The following is a 6,436-nucleotide window of genomic DNA, read 5'->3' on the forward strand; positions in this document are numbered from 1 at the left end:
AAGGCAGATAGGTGCCTAGAGCGCCCCCCGCTTGACCCCCGGGCCCGCGCGCTTTCGCTTTTGGCATTTCTCGAGGGGGGTCGTGGGGAGAGCGCTGGGGTCAACCGAGCCCGCCCCCAGTTCTTCGTGAATCGCTCCCACTCTCTCGCAATCTCTCTGGGCAGCCGATGGCACACACATCTACTTGCTGTCTTTTACCCCAGCCCAGGTTTCCTGGGCGCCTTGTGCCAGGCTCTTCTGAGAAGGACTAGGATTTCTAGAGCCGCCTAGATGAATCCTGGGGCGCCGGGTTTCTGGGCTGGCACAGCGCCAACCGTCCTGGAGGGGTACCACCTCTTCCATAGGGCTCTAACTGCACCCTGCACCACCGCTGCCACCAAGGTCCACACTTCTGTCCTTTACATTTTGTTGTTGTTTTGGGGGGGGAGGGGGTTGCCATCGATCCCTTCACTCTCTCACGCCCTCTCAACACGCCCATGTCCTCCCCACCTGCCCCCAAAGAAGATCCATGTTTTCCTTTAAACTTCCATTTTCACTTTAAAATCTCAATCACAGTTTTTGCTGAACGCCTGGTTTTTCAACACGTCTCCCCCAACTTCCTTGAAGGAACACTTAAGGATGATTTGTTGTTGCTGTTTTCTAAAAGACTTCCTAATTCTTCCTTGGAACAGCAGAGTTAGCTCTGATGTTTGGAGACCTTCCGTCCCAGCAGTCTTAGAAATGTTTTTCTCAGTTCCATTAGCAGCTAACATCCATGGAGCCATCCTCACAAACCAGGCATGATGCTAAGGGCTGTACATGCACAGCCTTTAATTTTCCCAATAACCCTGTGAATTATTTCTGTCATGTAGTTGAAGAAACTGAGGCTTACAGAGGTTAAACAACTTGCCCAAAGTCACGCAGCTAAAAGAGAACACAGCAGGCATTAGGCTCATGTGGTCTGCTTCCAGATGTTTATTCACAAAACTTTCCTGGGGCTCATAGGAAGTGCCAGGGTGTCTGTCATTGTCTTGGCGAGCACACAGACAAGTGAACAGTGATGGCCCGGCCAGGTAGGGGCTCTGATTAGACCCAAGCACAAGGGATTCTGGAAGCCCAGTGGAGGGCCCTGATCCAGCCTGGAAAAGCCTCCTAAGCCTTCTAGAAGAGGGGATGGCTGAGCTGAGTCTTAAAAGATGAGTTAGAGCTAGGGTGATGACAGGAGAGGCAAAGTGACTGCAGCCTTCCAGGCAGAAAGGACAGTGGGGACAATGGCAAAGAGGCCACACCGAGGCTCTGTGCCTGAGCACAAGGCGTGAGGGAGATGGAAGGGCCAAGGCGGACGCTGCGGTTTCCAGCAACTTAGATGACCAGGTGGTGAGTGTCCCCAGTCAGTCAGTCCTCAGATATTTATTACCTGAGCCCCTGTCAGGTGCCAGGCGCTACCAGGCACTGCAGAGCGTGTGAGTCAGGTGGCCGAGGGACCGCTGCTAGGAGTGTGGGGTGGGACGACAAGCAGGAAACGAGCTGAGCATCCCTGAGTCAGCCGCAGAGAAGTGTTAGCAGGTTGGGGTGTTGGGGGCTGAATGTGAAGGGCCCCCAGCATCTCCAGGGGGCTTAGAGTCCTGGATCTGAGCCTTCAAACTCACCCCCGTACATTTCAATTCTCGCAGCCACTCTTCCAGGTGGGCCCGGCTCACGGGGGTTCAAAAAATAGGAAAAGTGAAGGTTGCAGCAAGAATGCAAGCATCTCAGGGGACCAGGGGACAGGAAATAGTGTTCAGGGGGCCTTGGGAAGCTGGGACAGGGAACCGGGTTGGGACGGAGGGTGCTTTTGCTTTTCTGTGTTCTCCCTCGTCCCTCCCTTTCCCCATCTTGCAAATGGCCAGGCCTGGTGCCCACCCTCCCATGGACAGTGTCCATCACCGGGTCCCGGGTTTCCTTTCAAGTTCTCAAGAAGAATCTGATCATGCAGCTCGTCGTTTTGAAACCAGCCTCAAGTCTGGTGGCTGGTCACTCTTGGGCAGATTTCAGCTCCAGCTGTCAGCTGGGGCCAGCAGGGAGAGGTTACATGGTCCAGCCCCACTCAGCAGGGCCTTTGTTCCATCTGACCCTCCCAGAGGGATGAGAGCAGGCTTGGCTCTGACTGAGGTCACTAAGTATAAAAGGTAGGGTTAAACTACCTCCATCCTATGAATGAGAGGAGTTAGGGCCTCACCAAAGTCACCAAGTTAGGTAATCTCTCTTTCAGAACTCGGACTCAAAACTCAGGTTTCCTGATTCCAAACCCTGTGCTGTGTCACACCCCTGAGTTCCGGCTTTCCCGGGGCTCTAACTGGACAGGGCTTTCTTTACCCCAGCCGGTCCTCTGGTAGCTGTCTCTGTAAGCACTTCCTGTAACCGCAACCCCTCTCTGCAGGCTGGGGAGGGGGAGGCTCGATATCCCTATCATGCCTACCTACCCCCCCCCTCCCCGCCAGGGTCCAGCCCGTTAATTATCTCTTCCTAAATCTGCTCTAGTTTATCACGGAAACTTGGCAAATCCCAGAGCCTCTAGACAAACAGAAATCAATCGGAAATGTATGCAGAGTGAATTTAAAATGGGACTTCACTGCCCTTTGCAAGAATGAAACCGAAACACTACTTCAAACCATCAGTAGGAATCAGGCCTCTGGAAAGCTCAGTACTGTGTCCCCCTCTCTCCAAGTCCTGGGTGCGGTTTAACCCTGTGTCTTTAGTCACTTTGCAACTTCCACAAAGGAGCCACTCACATTCAAATTATAATTCATTGAGTTTCTGGCCTCCGGGGGATCAGACAAGCTGGTTTCCAGCACCTTCTCAACCTTCTGAGGGCCATGACCGACCCCACCCCATACCATAGGATCCCAAATGGGCTGCTCTGTTGCAGGCAGTCCTAAAACCAAACTGAGTACCTGCAGCCTGGAGTGTAGGTGGTGGGTGGGTGTGGGGTGGAGGTGCACCGGGCCCTCTGGGTGTGCAGGTGAAAGTGTCGGCGACACAGATGACTGAAGGGCTCCTTCTCCCTTAATTCCTAAACCAATTCTAGGCACCAGACAGCTTTCTTCAACTGCAAAGGGGCTGAGGCAATTGCCAGCTGAGGCAATGAAGAGGGGAGCCCAGTTTTACAAAATTTATCCTGTTTGATTCTCACAACCATCCAGGCAGCAGATACTATTTCCCCTTATTTCACACATGGAGAACCTAAGTAACTTGCCCAAGGTCACCGCTGGGCAGGACCCAAGCCAGTCCCATTTGAACACCATCTCTGACCCAACTACCGAGGAGTAGAAATGCTGCATCATATGGTACTTCTGTGTTTAACTTTTTGAGAAACCACCAAAATATTTTCCCCAGTGGCTCCACCATCTTACATTCCCACCAGCAACGCGCAAGTGCTGCAATTTCTCCACCTGCTCACCAACACTTATTTTCCATTTTTTGAAATTACTCCCATCCTAGTGGGTTTCTTTATAATTTTAAGTCTCTGAAGTCAACATGGCATGAAGTTAACATTTCTTAAATCTGAGTCGTTGCCACAAGAGTGTATTTTATGTTATACAGTGAGGACCGCTGGCTGGAGTCCAACCCTCTCGTACTTTTACATTTGAGGAAACCAAGGCCTGGAATCTTGAAGTAGGAAGTGTTCATTCAATATTCAGGTGATTGAGCCTCTCAGCCAGCATGTCTGAAATACTCCAGAATTTAAAAACAAAAAACAAACAAAAAAACCAATAGGGCTTCCCTGGTGGCGCAGTGGTTGAGAGTCCACCTGCCGATGCAGGGGACATGGGTTCGTGCCCAGGTCCGGGAAGATCCCACATGCCGCGGAGCGGCTGGGCCCGTGAGCCATGGCCGCTGAGCCTGCGCGTCCGGAGGCTGTGCTCCGCAACGGGAGAGGCCACAACAGTGAGAGGCCTGCGTACCGCAAAAAAAAAAAAAAAAAAAAAAAAAAAAAACAATAAATATTTGGCCTAAAGAAAGCAAGCAAATCTAGGCTGAGGGAGTAGATAGAGGCGAGGAGAGTGGGGCGGTCGGAGGAGGGGGATTCCTAGGTGCCCCTCTGGTTGGACTCTGTGCCAGAGGTAGCTTGATAGGGAAAAGCAGGAAGTGCCAGCGCCACTCCCTGGTCTCCTGGTGCCCTTACCTCCATAGCAGGGCTGGCACAGCAGAGGGATACAGGCCTACAAACTGGGGAGAATGTGAGCTTTTAGCTGTACCTCTAGGAAATTTTCAGCTTAGAAAAAACACTCCTAGTCTATTCTGGTCAATATTCCTATAATGATTTGATTTCTATAAAGGGGCTATTTATGTTTATAAGTTTCCTTCAAATATTCCTATCAGGTAGAGTAAACAAAAGGTGACTCTCCGAAGATCTACGTAATTGAAGATTGAAGAATCCAAGAATGTCCCTTTGGAAGTAGTGGGACACAGGACCCCTTATTTCATACCAGAGAGGCCTGTGATTCCAGGAGCACGTCTGCTTGCCCAGGTCATGCTGGGAGTCAAGGGCTCATGGCCCAGGGCCCATGGCTCCTCTGGGCCTCCCTTCTGTGGCCTGTGTGTCCTGGGCCCTCCTTGGTCCCTAGGACCCTAGATGGGCAGGGCTACTGGGTTTCCTGACTCCGTGTACAAAGGTCACATTCTGTTCTCACAGCTCTGCGGTGCCAGCTGGGCCGCACACTTCCTCTCAACTCTGGAAAAGCACACTGGAGGTTTTCATAAACGACTCCCACACCATCCCCATTCTGATGTGCCACCCCCCACTCTCCAGAGAGATCAAGGATTGACTCTCCTTCATCACCTTTCTCCCTTTCCTCCTGAAGTCACACATCCACTCCTAGCTAACAGGTAAGAGTCTCAAACGCTCAGCTGGGTCTTCTCTCCAGTAAATTGGGACTGTGGGAGTGAAAGGACACATCCTCCAGTCATCTTCCCACCAAACTGGAGGCTCTGAAACTCGGTGGACACAGGCATCCTCGCTCTGTCTTTTCTTCTCTCTGTGTTGTCGCTCCTAACACTTGCCCCAGCCCATCTCTAGGCCCTTTGCCTCCCATTTCCTGCCTTGATTCCCAGTCCATCGATGCAGAACATTTCACAGCTGTCTGGAAACTTGGAATCATTAGCGAATCCAACCGTGTGACCTGACGCTCGGGATGCAGGAACCCAGAGAGGTGCCAGCACCCACCCAAGGGGGCCAGCAGCTGGCAGGTGGCACCAGAGCCCAGACACGGTATCCAGCAAGAGCTCTTCTTCCAGCTGCTTCTGCTCAGGGCTTGGCTGCCCTTTCTCCCTGGGTAGTCCTAATCCTGTGTCACCCTGGATCATACAGGAGCCCTGACATTTGCCTGAATTCTGGTGCCTGGGCAGTTGTCAGAGTCTTGATCATGGATTCACTTCCTTGATTGTTTTTGCTGACTCTTCCCGTGGTTGCTAAGATCATCCTTTCTCAGATGAGGCTCAGACAGAAATGCAGCTGGACCAGAACTGGCAGCCCCGCAGGTCCTTCAGAGTCCCCAGATAAGGCCACCTTGCAGAGGAATCACTCATTTGTGCCTGGAAGCAGAGAGTACTTCCTGCTTCCTTTCCTGAACTCCCTTCCCCTACAGAGTCCCAGCTGTCCTTCCAGACTCAGCCCAGAGGCCTTTCTCCTCCATCCAGTCTTCCCAGAATGTTTTGAAAAGACTGAAGGACTGAAAGGATTCTTGAACTCCTGTAATACTTCCCCCCTCCCCCTCCCAGATCCATTTCTTATTTAATAACAGAAAAAAATGACCGTCTTTTTAGGTCTTAGTCTCTCCAAATAGCCTATAGGATCCTGTGAGCAGGAACTCCGTATAGGCCCCTAGATAGCCCGCCAGTCAGGACTGGCATGTCTTGGGTGCCTGGGATTTATAGATTGGTTGTGGGCCCACAGACCCTGCCACAAGCCCACAGCCGCTCACACAGAGGCAGCCACCTCTCTGCAGTCGGTGCTTCCCCAGCACTGCGCTGCCAACAGGCTTAGCTCCCCAAGGCCTCTTGGGGCTGCCTGGGCCCCATACCAGGCCAGAACAGCTCAGCCTGTTAATCCTTCTCCATCTACCAAGGCTGAGCTTCTTCAGACTCTCGTTGCTGGGTTTCAGAATCCACTCTCTCCCGGCTGACATGCCAGGTGACGCTTCTTCCCACTCCTTGGTGTACTCTTTTTGGATCCCTTTCCAATGGTTGGATGAATGGAGTGGAATTTTAAGTCTTTTCCCCCAAAGTCACTGATCGGGGTAAGGGATAGCAATGGGAAGTCATCACGTGGAGGTTGGCTCAATCTTGCGGAAACAAGATTCCGTTAGTATTTAAGGCAAAGTGGGCCCGCACCGATGCAGCCTCTGCCAAGCAGCCCCAGGGCAGGCGGGAGTGGGGCGGAAGCCTGTCCGGAGGGCACGGGCGCATCTCTGTGACC

Source organism: Mesoplodon mirus (genome assembly GCF_964341445.2).
Source record: "Mesoplodon mirus genome assembly, chromosome: 2".
Classification (NCBI taxonomy): domain Eukaryota; kingdom Metazoa; phylum Chordata; class Mammalia; order Artiodactyla; family Ziphiidae; genus Mesoplodon; species Mesoplodon mirus.